Genomic DNA, 15512 nt, shown 5'->3' on the forward strand with positions numbered 1-15512 from the left:
ATGTATAATTTTACGCTTCCGGGGTCCCATGGAGGCTCCCGGAAAGGGAGGGACTTCGCCTCTCTATTAGCTCTTGAAGAAGTCTTTAGCCTAGGGGTTCACATACTTTTTCCACCCTGCACTGTGAATGTTTACATGGTGTGTTCAATAAAAACATGAAAACATATAATTGTTTGTGTGGTATTAGTTTAAGCAGACTGTGTTTGTCTATTGTTGTGACTTAGATGAAGATCAGAACACGTTTTATGACCAACTTATGCAGAAATCCAGGTCATTCCAAAGGGTTCACACTTTTTCTTGCAACTATATTTAGGAGTCTCTAGACATGAAAATATGACATGTTACATTTAGTGTGATGTATAATAAAATACAATGTATTTTCAAAAACAAAGTACTTAACATGGCAGAAGAATTAGACCCTAAATAATACAAAAAATAAACAAGAATAAACTACTATAGCAATAAAACAGATAAGACATTTTACAAATAAAATATGTGAAATAATAAACAATATGCATTTGACTTAATAAAAAAATATTGAGAGGTAATTTAAAAAGATGTCTTGGATGTTGTTTAAGCTTTTCAATGAATCCAGTCTCAAGCATCCATTTAAGAACTTGAAGTGAAGGTCGACAATAAAAGTCATATCAGTGTTTGAAAAAAAAAACCTCAACATGAGACAAGGCTGGGTGAAAATGTGAATGCCAAAACAAATGTAACTGAATTGCTGTGAATATAGACTCAAACTCTGCTGCCTTTTTCACTACACACACACACACACACACGCACACACACACACACACACACACACACACACACACACACACACACACACACACACACACACACACACACACACACACACACACACACACACACACACACACACACACACACACACACACACACACACACACACACACACACACACACACACACACACACACATTCACAGACTAAGTACACCGTAGAGACAAATCCCCAGTTGATCGTTCCCATGAATCTGACTCAGGACTCCCCCCCCCCCCCCCCACCAGGCCCGAGCCTCAGCTCCCTCTGGGCCACGGTGAAGCATTGTAACTATTTTCTCCACAACGATAACCTAAAACACAACAACAGCAAGTTAGTCATCACAACCTGCCATAACATCTTGATTTGTGATAGCGTGGGAGCTGCAATACACACACACACACACACACACACACACACACACACACACACACACACACACACACACACACACACACACACACACACACACACACACACACACACACACACACACACACACACACACACACACACACACACACACACACACACAGATTTCAGCAGCAACCTATGAGGGATCAACTCATCAGTTGTGCATGAAAAGACTCAGGGTTCTGGAAGCTCCCTGCGTCTTTCCCCCAAAAATGATTTATGAGGCCGAATCATTCACAGCGCTCACTTCCTGTCAGTGAAATCTCCAGACGTCCTCCTCTGTTTTATACTGTCACGTCCCATCTAGATGGCTGGCTGTGGAATTTAGTGCACGGCTGGATTACTCTTGTCTGCACATGTGTTTCGCTGCGGGAAGTTCTGATCCCGTTTGACCGTCCTCGTTCAGTTTTAACGCCTATTTTTTCTTTTTTATGCTTAGCCTGACTTTGTGTTTTCTTTATATTTCTTAATCATGTCTTTGGCAGACAGTAAGGCATTCGTACTGACAGAAATACAGCGTCCTGTAAGACTCTCAGGCTCCTAAACTGTTTTGAAAAACGTTGGCTTTGAATTTTGGCCTAATCGGTATGTTTGACGACTTCCTGTTTCATTTAACAGCCTTCTGCTGAGAGACTTGAAAATGCTGAAACACTTGTAGAAGAGTAGACAGTAGAGAAACAGAAAGTGGTCAGTAATATTTTAGTGACTTCAGCATTCATCCTGACTGAAAGATCCACTTTTACCCTTCTATTACAAATTCAACTTCGGCCTCCAAGTAGCGACATGCTTGGATGATATTTATTGATATGCAACAGCCCCTTAGCGCCTAATTGGCTGTTTTGGAACTGACCCGACCTGCGATGGCTCCCTCAGCTGCCAGCACTCCTCCCAAAATGGCTGCCCCGACCACAAGCTTTCGGTTGGCCCAGCACTTTTCGTAGAGCTCGGCTGTAAATTTTCTTTTTCCCTTCTCTCTCCTTCTCCTCTAACGTCTTCATTACCCAAGTAGTTTTGTCAGCACACCATTGAGCGTAACAGAATACCATACTGACCAACATTTAGGTCATTTCCTCCCCTTAAGAACAGATATTGCTCTGCCGCAAAGGTAGCCATGTTGCCAGATTGGAGGCCCGGGTTGCCAGATTGGGGACCCGGCTAATCTAATTAGAGAGTGAGGGAAAGAGGCCCGAGGGGCCTGCAGCAGTGGGACTCTAGCGGAGCCAGGACTGGTTCCCCCTTTTGAAAACTATGCACCGCAAAATACAATGTGGTAATGTCTGCGGGTCTAATTCTTCCGGAGGGGAGAGAGCCGGACTCTGTCCTGCAGACAGCCACATCCCTCGCTTCAGAGGGAGAGAAAAAGAGGGAAGAGGGGGGGAAAAAAGAAAGAAGGAGCAGAAGAAAGCGAGTCCGAGGATGATTTATGTCCTGCTGTGCAGACGCAGAAATAAATCCAGCGACCTAGCTCAGAGCGGGAAGCAGGCCATAAAGCACAGGATCAATTCAGAACTGGTTCCCTTTTTTGAAAAACCCCAAATGAGCTAAAGTCTCCTCCTATGTCAAAGCCAATCGCTTTGTTTTATGTCATCAAGGCCTTTTATGATAGTGTTCCCATTCTTAAGCGGGAGGTGTGGCCGACTGTCTGCCGATGACATACGAGCTTCAGTCTTCGGAGTGAACCCGGGGTCTCGGAGCTGATGATGAGGGTCTTGGTGGTGACCGTGGTGAAGGCTTTGTGGGAGGCCTCTTTTAAAAAGCAGTGCTAATTTGAGCCGTAGAAGTTATTGGGGTTATTGCTCCTCGCTTTACCTCCAGCTTTCAATGGTGCGTAGGACCTACATGGTGTCTTAGATGTCACACACATTTTCATGCACATGCACACACGTGCACCTCCAGGTGGCCGAGAGCCGTGCATATATTTCACACCCACTCTGCTACGATCAATTTCACCTCCGTGCATGCGTCCAGTTAAGTGTGCAACTTTTACAAGGGAGAGAGGGATCAGTTTCAAACTCCCCCACAAATCCCAGCTTCTTCCCTTCTCTATTAAATGGACCTGATGTTGACCAGTAAAGTGATCGCTATGCTTATGTGCGACCTCTGGAATCTGCTTTGGGGACACATAGGGGAAACATTTATTTGTTATCCGAGTGACTAAAGTATGAAGTAAACTAGTACTTTTTAAAACAATAGTTAGACAATGTTTGACATTAAGAAAATGCTTTTGCAGGAGGTTCTTCTGAAGATTAGCAGCAACAAAAGCAAAAATCGAATTTCTGACAGTATTATGAATACAGTCTCCCTTTAAAGGTCATAATAAACACTGATCATTAATAAAATAATATAAGTAAATTACTTTTAATGATTTTGATTGGAAGGTTGCATTAAAGTGGACCTATTATGCAATATTGGATAAATATATTGTAGGGCCATACCTATACAAAACATGTCTGTGAAGTTTTTTGCTTAAAATACCAAACAGTTCACCCATTGTAGCCATGTCTCATACTGCTCATACCCCTCTTTTGCAGCCCTGTTAGAGAAACGCGGATTTTGGGTCCTTAGCTTGAAAAAAAAAAAGAGGAGGCGGAGCTAATGCCTGATCAGAATTCTACCGGAGATAAAGTTATATTCCACATCAAGGATTATTTCTGAAACAGTATGGAGCTCAAATGCTTTTTCTCTTTATCAAAAGGTGAGTTCCTTTTTTTTTTAATTACATGTGCTTTCCAGTACAGGTTAGCTCTGAGTGTTAGCGAGGGTTGCTAATGTAAACAAAGACGAGATTACGTCATCGTTTCTGATAGCAACTTTCTGTGGATCCGCCCCCGATTTGACGTCATATCGGCAGCAAATCTGTATCCGATCGCTGTACCCCCGTTTTTTAAAGATTTGGGTACGGAGGAAAAGAGAAAGGGTTTTATTTTCTGACGCTGTGTGAGTTCCCCGACACACCGGGGACACACATGTATGTATAAAATACATCAAAAAGTGCATTTTGCATGATAGGTCCCCTTTAATTAAGCTTACATTTACAATAATCATTTTGTATTGCAAATCTGAATTACTGCCTCGCGGTTGCATGGGTGATATTACTGCACTATATATTTACACAGCATATTCTGCTAAATTGGTGCTCTAAAGGAGGTAGATAGAAACCTGTCAGATAAAAACATGTTCATCATGTACAGCAGTATGACTAGTTGCATATATTTTCCAAATCTCAATTTCATTTGTATTGTGAAGAATCACATAACCCTAGGAAATAGAAAAGGGAAAATAAAGCAGGGAAGGGCCATGTGTTTCCCCTAAAACATGCTTCCTCTCGTTCTTGCTGTTTTCAACACTATGGGAAATAAAATAATTTAAAAAACGTTTTTGAAACTTTTCACAAACATAGATCAAAGTGACTCCTACTGTAGATTCTTCACAACATGCTGTTTCTGATCTTTTTTTATTATTAACAACACACATCAGATGATTCCGTCAGAAAGTTGTCAGTGTACAGTGTTTTTGATATACATGTATTGTCATGAACTCATTTAATTTCATTGAAGGCCCAAGAGAAACAGATTTTCATCAGGATACAAACAGCCGATCTTCCTCTCTCCTCTTTCTCACACATTGTAAATCCTGCACAATTCTCCCATCTCCTCTCGGTCTCTTTGACGAAGACTAATTGTGTTTTGTTGTGATTAAAGCCACCAGATGCTCTGAAAGAAACTGGCCAAAACCCTGTAAACGCACGGCTCTTTTTCTATCGCTGCTCTTTCTTGTGGAGAACAGCAGGAATGTCGGCCATCTTCCCATCCACACGGGACACCACAACCAGCTTGTTTTTTAAAGAGTGTGTTTACAGTGAAACGTTCTGCTGATGTGGGATAGATTTATTACTTATTTACTCTTCGGCTTGGCCCGGGCCTTTTGTTGGTCCGTTTTCTGATCACTTTCGATGCCTCGTGCCAGACCACAAAGTGATGGCGGCATGTAAACACACCCAACACGAGCTGGATCCCAGGAATGTGTGTGTTAGTGTTTGTGTGGGTGTGAGAACAAGGCAAGGAAATTGTGTATACATACCCATGCCTGAGTGTGTGTGCATGTTTGTATTTTGTGTGTGTGTTAAGCCTTTACGTATGTGTGTGTTAAATTACACAGTTTTGCTTATTTTTCTACAGGTGTGCACATATTCGTGTTTTTGCATTATGGAGGTAGATTTGTCCAGTAGTGATACTCAAATACTCAAGTACTTTTCTTATGTACAATTTTAAGGTACTTCAACTTAAGTTAAGTGTCATGTTACTTTACAGCTTTACTGTGTATGTGTTAAGCATCAGTATTAAGATTTTCCATAAAACAATATCACTTTCTGAAAGGGACCATTATGCCCAACGAAAACTTTACCTAGCCTATGTTAAAAATGGAAATCCATTTTGCTGTCAACTCTTTCCTCCTTTAACTGTTTGTGTGTGTGTGTGTGTGTGTGTGTGTGTGTGTGTGTGTGTGTGTGTGTGTGTGTGTGTGTGTGTGTGTGTGTGTGTGTGTGTGTGTGTGTGTGTGTGTGTGTGTGTGTGTGTGTGTGTGTTTTCCCTCTCTCTTAGAGTTGTGTAATTAGTTGATTGTAATTAGTTGATTGTAATCAGCGTCTTATAAAGGATCAATCAGCTGGAAGATAAACACAACCCGGTTGAGTAACAATCCATTAAGAAGGAAAATGGAGCTGTGTGATCACAGCACATGGTTACAGCAAGTTACAAGTTTACATCTACACTTTTTAAAAATACCTCGGATGTTGTGATTAGAGATCCTTCTATTTTAAATCAGGGAGTACAAGGAGTACAAAAAAACATGTGTACATTATAAATTCAGAATGAAAATCATTGTGCATTACGCCCCAGTATAGGATAGGAAAACCAATCATGCAGAAAGTCTTTTTATATTCATATCAGGACCTTACGGCATCCTATAAAATGATGTTTCCATACACGATTACATTTTGAACTGAGTTCTTGCTCTCTGAACTATTGACTGACTGTCCTGGTATGGCAGGCTCACATACCTCATTCACACCAACGCAACTCCGGTTCAAGCTCCGTGCTAGAGCTTTTCAGGTTCAGAACCGGTTCTTCGGTTTAGCTCTGGCTCTTTTCACACCGCCCAGAGTCCGACTGGTGCTGCGTCATTGCGTCATCGTTTGCGTCATGACGTAACCGTTTGTATGCCTGCTTCATAAAGCCAAACCGCGCGGAAACCCCTCACAGCTGACACCGACAACAACAACAATGGCCGATTGTGCTCCAGCTTCCTCTGTACCTCTTCGGATTCCCAGTAGGTAGCTGGTCTCTTCAGTGGACCACTGCTGCTTGTTAAGTTTCTCCATCGTTGTGTACAAACTGGATAAAACGCCGGCTTTTTGTTGTTGTTCAGGAGTTGATCCCGCCCCTGCCCCCGCCTCTATGTAAGCGTAACGTATGCAGTGCTTTTGCTCTAGCCCGGACAATTTTTTGGTGCTTGAAACAAACCGGATTCCAGAGCTAAGAGGCTGCTCCGCGGCGGTGTGAACAGGAAAACCCGGTGCTTTTCAAGCTCCAGCTCCAAACCGGCCCAAAACACCGTTGGTGTGAATCAGTATATGGCTCTGGTGTGAATGAGGTAACTGTCATGGCTTACTGGACACTTAAGTAGATCCGAGCCATTGATGTTACAACTTACAAGTCTAAGTTATTGCTGTTAAAGAAGGATGATTCATTTTTGTACCCATGGCTTGTTGTGGATCGGTTAAGACAAGAAAAAGGATTTGTTTCAGTTTGTGAACCTTGGGCTGTCAGCACTGAAGCTTGTGCTAGTGGAAAGACTAGAAAGCAGTCCAAAAATCCTCTTTTGAAATGTTTATTCTCTCTTGTAAAACTACAGAACATATAAGATGAAAAATGCACATCATGCTAACATGTGGTGTACAGCAGAGCCTCGCAGTGAAAGGAGAGATTCATCTTCCTTAGTTACCAAGATTTTCACAATACATTTCATTTTGATGTATAGGACTGTATAAATATTGCATTTATCATTTTTTTACTTTTAAAGAATGCATTGAAATAATTTGCCTAGTTCATATTTCTAACCAATTTCTAAAAACACGTTTCCAATAAACCAGAATTAAATCTGAGGCCACAAGTAACGTGTAGTTTGTAACTCTCTATAGTTCCATTATTCAGTGTTTAGTGTTTATAAATGGTTTTGGGCAACTTACCCAGAACGTTTTTATTTATTAATGAACAATAAAAAATAAATAGCTGCAGCTGTTGTTTGTACACTTGGCAAATATTTGTAATTTAAATGAGTTTATTTATTAAGAGCTTATTATTCAGATCAGCACATTGTTTACCAAGCCAAGATCACAATAACACAAGTTTGTGTTAACATCTTACTCTTTGTCTGAAAGTACAATATTTAGAGTTTACAGAAGATCTTTGCATTCAATTTAGTTTACTCTGTTGTGTATACAAAGTCAATTTATAAAACTTTAATCATGAACACATTTTTTTAAATTCTTACAACAATCGCTATATGACATTATATATCCATTATTTGATTTATATTCCTGTAATGTCTCTTGCTCATTGTTCTCTTATCACAGAAACATTATCAGTGTCACCTTAAACTCTTTGTGAATGTAAGTCAGTGTTATGGAACACTCTGATCAAAGTGCAGTCGTCCCACACCGGCTCCTGCCTCAGTCTCTTGTTTCAGACTAAGAACATCACTCTTTCTTCCTGCTGGATGATGGACTGCACCGATTCGACTGTCGGATAAACTATCTGTAAAGTAATGAACCACAGTTCTTGACCAAGTGCCTTGGAGACTTTCAGCTCATTGTTTTAGTTTTTCTCTCTCAGAAGGGTTGTTTCCAGCTGTTTTCCACTGAAATCTCTAATAAACCCTCTCTAACTAACTGACAGAAAAAGTTAGTACTGAGATAAAAGACATTCATTATGCCAATTACGACCTTACGATGTATTATATAGCTCCGTGTTAGCTTTACTAACTCTATAATATTGTTGCAATCTCTCATTGGTTGAGAGCATTGCAGTTGTCGTTTCTCGAGTAATTGTGTCCTTATTAAGAATTGAGAGCAGCTCGATGCATTTATTCCCTTGTCCAATCAGAAAGAGATGATGCTCTTTAATTGGGCTTAGAAGAACTGTACAGTACACTCCAAGATGTTTGATCCTTCCTTGACTTAATTTTACCTTAATGTTAGCAGATAGTGTTAATCAGAAATTCTTACCTTCTTAATTTGAGCATTCAGAAATCGAGCTTGAATTAATGTTGATGAAGACATTTCCACGACACTATGCATCAGGGCATCTTCTCTGTCATGCTTCACATCTTTGTAAGCCAGGATCATCCAGTAATTGACAATACAGAATGGTGAGTTAGGGAATGTCATTTTAAAGATAGATAGAAAGTCTATCTGTAGAAGCAAAACGCAAAAAACTGGAACAGACTTGGTGAACAAATCATGTGGCATACATTTCCACTAATGAGACAAAGAAACTTCAGATCTATGGGGAGTTCCCATCAAGTTTTAACATGGATTTACATGCTTGAGGTTTGGATGCTGCTCTTTTAACTCTTGTCATCTCGTTCCATCCTTCCATTAGCACGGGTTTAATGACAACCGACTGAAGAACTACCACAAGCAGCTATTTATCTCGATTAACCAACTCCTAATATTGGATGGACGGAAACATGCATTAATTAGCATCTTCTTTGGGTGTTTTTTTTGACAGTGCTGTCAAATCGTGGCAACATTTCGATGGAAACCTGGCTAATGGGATGTTTTTGCAGTTCCTCTTGGTCACCAGTAGTGGCCAGTATTGGTCATGTGTTACTTGAGTAGAGGATTATCTGGCAGCAGGTTTGAGTTGCAGTAAATTGCTCAGAATAGATGACACAGACGGTTGCATGATGGAGAACCTCTGTAATAGATCCGCATGATATTACTGCAGTGTGACTGTAGACCTTCTGTCCACATTAAAAGTTGAGGGTCCTTTGGGGTCACAGTTGGTCCGTAACATCCAACAGGAAGTCCCACCCCCTTCTCCTCCTCCTCCTCCTCCTCCTCCTCCTCCTCCTCCTCCTCCTCCTCCTCCTCCTCCTCCTCCTCCTCCTCCTCCTCATTCTTGTCCTTTTGTTTTAATGAAGCCCCTGGGAGGTTCTGGAAAGCCCTGGAACTGAAAGCGGTCCATCCCGTCCAAACCGCCGCCTCCTCTTCAGTCCCAGCACACTGACCCGTCACCATGACAACTGCAAACAGGGCGGGACAGGGTCCTGCTGAAAACGGGGCTATCATTTCAACAGATGTCACGACACACTGGCAACAGAGACGCTCGGCTCTCTGGTTAGTTTTAATAGTGTGACACTCCGTGGATCTGATCCACAGGCAACACATTTTAGATATTAGCGGGGTTAGAGCTCCATACTTTGGTCATCATTCCTAACAGCTGGCTTGAGGTGTCACAACATAAAATTCCGGATATTGACACTACACTGTTATACAGCCCTGTTGTCAAGACAAATGGGGGTATCTGCACCCATACAGCACGCCTCTGTATCCTCCTATTGTCCCGGCCATGCGTCATGATGTCCAGTGTCCTGATTGGGCGACGACATGGGATTGTTCTGGACCACAGTCGGGGGAAATGCTTGGGAACTCCACTTCCCAGCGTGAGAGGAGACGCAGAGCAAAACGGTTCCCCTGAGGCGTAGCCTGTGACCCCGCTGAGTGCAAAATATGCAGAGGTCACCCGATTCCTATTGGGCAAGAGCTAAATATGACTGACACCGAGCAGCAATAACCCTCGACTCCAGGGCTGCTTTGGAGACACGCTATTTATTTACAGGCACATAAATGTCAAGCAAACAATTCTGGATTTCAAACATGCCTTCATTAGAAAACAATCTGGGATGTAAAATGATGGGAGAAGGGAAGTAAAACAAGACATAAAAAGAAGAAGGAACTTTTTGTAGCTCTTGACACATCTGTAGCTGGATTTTAAATATATACATCTCAACGCTTGAAAGGAACTAAGTAGGCTACATTTACCATGGTCGACTATACTTCAGTACAAACTACAAATCTACTTTTACTGTTTGTTTTTTTTAATTAAAATGTCAAGCTACTTAACTGCTACTTTATTTCACAGCTGGAATTACTTTACACGTTAAGATTTTTAAAACAAAACACAGGATCAATATATGAAATATATCAATGTGCCAATGACACAGAGTTTTCCAACAGAAACGTTTAAATACTACAACATACATATTAAAGCATCATGAATGATATGCCAACCTTAACCTAAAGTAACATTAACTTTAAGTACATTTAGCTGGTAATACTTTTGTACCTGTGTATCTTGGCAATACATGTAAAATGCATTGTACTTAACATTAATAGAATAGTAAACGTGCTCTCAGAAAAGGGATTATTCCAACCAAATCTCCTGTTTTTTACCTGATCTTTTTCATCAGTGAAATGTTTTGTTAAAAATGTACTTACAGTTTTGGCTACTGAAGACATTTCATGATATTAATTATGGTTTGTGTCCTAAGGAATGAGCTGTTTTTGTAATTGGTCATTAATGAGAACATTTTTATATTTGAATTTGCATTCACGTTTCCTGCACGAGCAGCATTTCAGGCTGAGCATGTTAAACCTTAATTTATTGCTGCATTAGAGGGATTCAAGCTGCTCAACGTGAAGGCTTGTTAAGACACATAAACAAATCCTCTTCAGGGCCTGCCAGTAGAGGCCACTGTTCTCCTGCTGCACCTCCAGTGTCCCCAGAGGAGCAGCAGCACCTTCAGCTCCACAGGTCACAGGGTGGAGAGCTTCAGCAGCACAGACTATAGTTCCCTGTGTCTACTGTGCGAATATTATTAACATACAACTGGTGATTAGATAAACCCCTGAGTGATAAAGCAACAAGGCCATAATAGGAAGGTTTCATGAGATTACTTTTCTGTCTATGTTTTCACTTGTTTTCTGGTTTATCTTTGTTTTAACATTGCTCTGTAATTATATGTAATATTACTGTTAATCATATGAGTACTGTGGCTCTAGAAATACTACACAAAATCTGTGCAGCAGAGGACAGAAATCCAAATGGGTCTGTAAGTTTGAATTAAATTGAACATTTTAGAATGACAAAAGACAAATCAAATGTTTTGATATCCAATTAGAATTAAAAATCTCCTAATACTGTGGCTATGGACAAATCCAAAATATCCAATGTTTGGCTAAAATACAAATATAATGCACTGCACACCTTCACAGGTGTTTCCAGAAACTCTTTCTGAACAGACATCTGTTCAGGCTGGAATCATGTGAGGGCCGTTTGGTATTAAGGTAGATAAAGGTGTGATTTGTCCCGCCCTAACAGGTGCAATAACGAGAACAAGGAGTGTGAGGGAGGTGTCAATCAAACACCACAGTCTTTAAAAGGTATTTGAATCATGTGAAATGAGAGGAAACTCCTGTGGAGGTGAACTGCGGGGGTGTACACTCTGTGTGCTATTGGCGAAACGTTCAAATTTGCCTGGATAAAGCTGGAACCAAAGTACAAAAATCCCAGATCCCAGCCCCGTTTTAAAGAAATTATGTTTATACAGCCTAATACTTTTACAATTCAAATTTACAATGAGAAACATGATGTCTGGCTGGATTATGATCAGAGAACTGATATGATAACTCTGACACCAGAGTCCTGGTTTCACATAACTTAACAAAAGCTAGTGTTATGGGTTTAAGATGTTGTGTCTCCAGTTTCTGCTTGTACTAAACCAGACCATATATATATATATATATATATATCTAATAATGAAATTCATTACGTGCAGATATTGTGTTGCGACTTTGAGAATTTTGGCCAAAAAATAAATGAAATACTTTATTAAGTAACATTTTACTAGCTTGGTTTGATTTCTGCAATTGCCAGATACGTTAATTAACAACTTTTCCACATTATGCTGATAAAAACGTAACGGGGGCGACATTGTGTTTCCTTCAAAACGAGTTGCTGCTTTGAAACAGAATTTCCTGGACACGGCGCTGCAAATCAAAACACTATCACTGACCCACTGTGGTATAAACTAATGGCGGCACTTCAAACTGATGGCGCTGAGTCCGAATTAAGTGTTAATGAGACTCACCAGCCCTGACACATTGACTTAACATTAGTCAGAAAGCGGGCTGGTCCCCTGTACAGTAAACCAACGGAATAAATGCTCTGGGATTCATCCAGAAACTCCCAGGAACCTTAAGAGAGAAGGAAGCCGTAAAATCATAAAAGGTTGACTTCACTCTTCTGAATGATTCCACTTATTGGAACAGCATGTTAGAGCTGGACCATCAGAGTGATGCAATATGGCCAGAGCTCTTGCACAGCCATTGGACGGAGCCTTCATGGCAGTGTGTTGTGGAGCAGGAAGTTTAGCGTGCAGGAAGGGTTTGGTTAGATGTTCGGTAGGCGGGCGATCCATTCGAACAAATAAAAATCACTAATGGTTGCGTTCACAAATTGAGAAGTCTGGCACCCATTCCTACTCACTTGAAGATGGCGAGGAGTGTGAAAGAGGGCGTTTACAATTTCAGTCTGAAAGGAAACACTCTTAGCACTGTGGCTGGCTGGAGCCGGAGCCGCTTTTGTTTTTTGGCGGTTGCAACGGGTCCAGATCTAAATGGAGGTTTTAGTGTGGCGACCCCGGGCTGTTTGAGGTGTGGTCTGACTCCGTGCGAAGCCCTGCAAAGCTTCAACTCACGTCTACTCAGGCTCCAATGCCTTCAAGCTGGAAATGGAGGGGAACCATCACACCAGGCAGCGCCAACCGCCCCCCATTATAGATGATGATCTCACTCCGGCTGTCCGTTGATATTACAGACACAGAAAATGGCCACCAGAGCTGCACTGCTCACTAAATGACTCTATTAGAGGAGGAAATCAGACTGTTAAACAAGAGCTGTTTTAGCTCTGAAATATCAACTTATAAGACAGAAAATTAGATGTTTTTGATGCACCTTGATGTCTATTTTCCTTTTGAATTATTAGATGAAGATTATAATCAAGAATAATCTGTATTGTCTCTATTTATAGCAGTCAGATTTTAATTGAATTGAAGTGAAAGCATATCAAATTACAAATAAATCCTACTGCAGGTTTTCCGAAGACATTAGTAACAATCCAAAATAAATTAGGATCTTATCTTAAACAAGAAAAGTGTGATAAAAAACCTTGATTCTCAATTGAAATACACCCTGTCAAACAGTGTTTAACATCATATAAAAGTAAGCCAGACTTTGAAGAAGGACATCTTTACTTAGATTTAGTTGTTCAAGTTATTTAGTTATTATGCAAGTCTCTTCCAAATTGAAGGAAAGCAATCAAAAGCCTGGTTCAGTCAATCACAGGCCGCACGGAGTGAGCTTAGAAACAACAAATGCATTTGAAGCTGTCACCATTTTTCTTCATGCTTTCATGCAGTTACTCCCTGCTGTTCTCCTCATGTAATGGAGCTGTAAACGGAGACAACATTTACTGTCTGACTTTGTCGTATATCACTGACATCCCGCTATGGACAATATTCCCGACAACTGCTGTACAGTAAATCTGCAGCTGGAGTTTGAAAGAAAACGAGCAGCGACGACAGTTTCCCTGCCGCCGCAAATGTTCATCTCAACACTGAAACGCTGTCACTGTTTAAAGTTGTGGTATCAAACCGAGGAAGCATGTCATTGATCTCTGAAGATGATGTGCACACTCAAATATTCCAGTAAAGTCACATCAGGAAAATTTTTTAAAAAGTTTAAATTAATGAAGAAGGTAACCCAAAACAGTTAATACAACATTTGTATCTATTAGGTTAGAAAACTAATCAAAGTATTTAATTTTGCCCTTATCTTTGGTGATATCCTGAATAATTTACAGAGATATTTTTGTCCTAATTTTTAGATAATATCCTATATAATTAAAAACATTCATGCCAGCAATTTTTTTACATCATACGTCAGGTTTTTAAAGAAAGTGGAGATATTATATCATTTACATTTTCATTTAAGTTAGACTTTCACTCACTTTCAAGTAAGATAAATATCTGTTATTATATACTGTGGTATTTGAGTTCAGACCAAAATCCTGCCGGTTTCAGTTTATTTATAAGAACATTATTTGTTACATCGCCGCCCATTTCATTTAGGATGTATTTAGTTGCTCATATAGTTTTACTGTACTTGGCTACATGCTTTATACATCATGAGAGGGCTCACTGAGAGTTATCCACTCTGAAATGTTTCTATTAGCAAAGAGAGAATCAGAAACCAAGAGGAAAATGTCTTATAATGATTACACACACACTGGGTCTTTTTAAACGCTCTTATTGTATTCAGAGGCCGAGAGCGAGATCAAAGCTTTCTGCTTCGAAGCATTACGCATCGGGGGCTGTTACATTCAGGGAAGTGAGTGCAGTGACATTGGCAAAGACATATTATCATAGGGTTTCATACAGTGTATCCAAGACTGGACATCTTGAGCTATTATGCTTATTATCATTTAACTGAATTACATTTGTCATGCTTCTCTTTACGTATCAAATCCAGGTTTTTAAATCACTTTTCACATTTTACTTTGGTTAAAACTTTATTGTAACCCCTATTTAGCATCATATTATGGTTTATAATAAACTGCATTTTAGTTTTAATATACAGAGATTTATTCTGTATTATTTCATAAATGTATTAATATATCTGCCAACAATTTTAAAGCCTCTCAACTAGACATAATTTATATTATTACTTCTGTGTGTTATCACATTGTCATCTGTTGTTACACCAGTCACCACAGGAGGTCTATTTGTTGACAAATACATTAAGAATATGTGCTTAAATATTGTAGTGTATAACAAACCATTAATTAATATACTTATATATATAGGCTTCCGATAACTGCTAGAATCCACTTCAAGACAATGGTACTTGCGTACCATGCTGCGAATGGATCTGGCCCTTCCTACATCCAGGACATGGTTAAACCGTACACTCCAGCACGTGCACTCCGCTCTGCATCAACCAAACGGCTCGCTGCACCCTCGCTGCAAAGGGGACCCAAGTTCCCATCAGCAAAAACACGTGGGTTTGCTATCCTGGCTCCAAAATGGTGGAATGAGCTCCCCATTGACATCAGGACAGCAGATAGCTTACACACCTTCGGGCGCAGACTGAAAACTCATCTCTTTCGACTCCACTTCGAGCGATA

This window comes from Pseudochaenichthys georgianus, chromosome 16, assembly GCF_902827115.2.
Source record: "Pseudochaenichthys georgianus chromosome 16, fPseGeo1.2, whole genome shotgun sequence".
Taxonomy (NCBI): Eukaryota; Metazoa; Chordata; class Actinopteri; order Perciformes; family Channichthyidae; genus Pseudochaenichthys; species Pseudochaenichthys georgianus.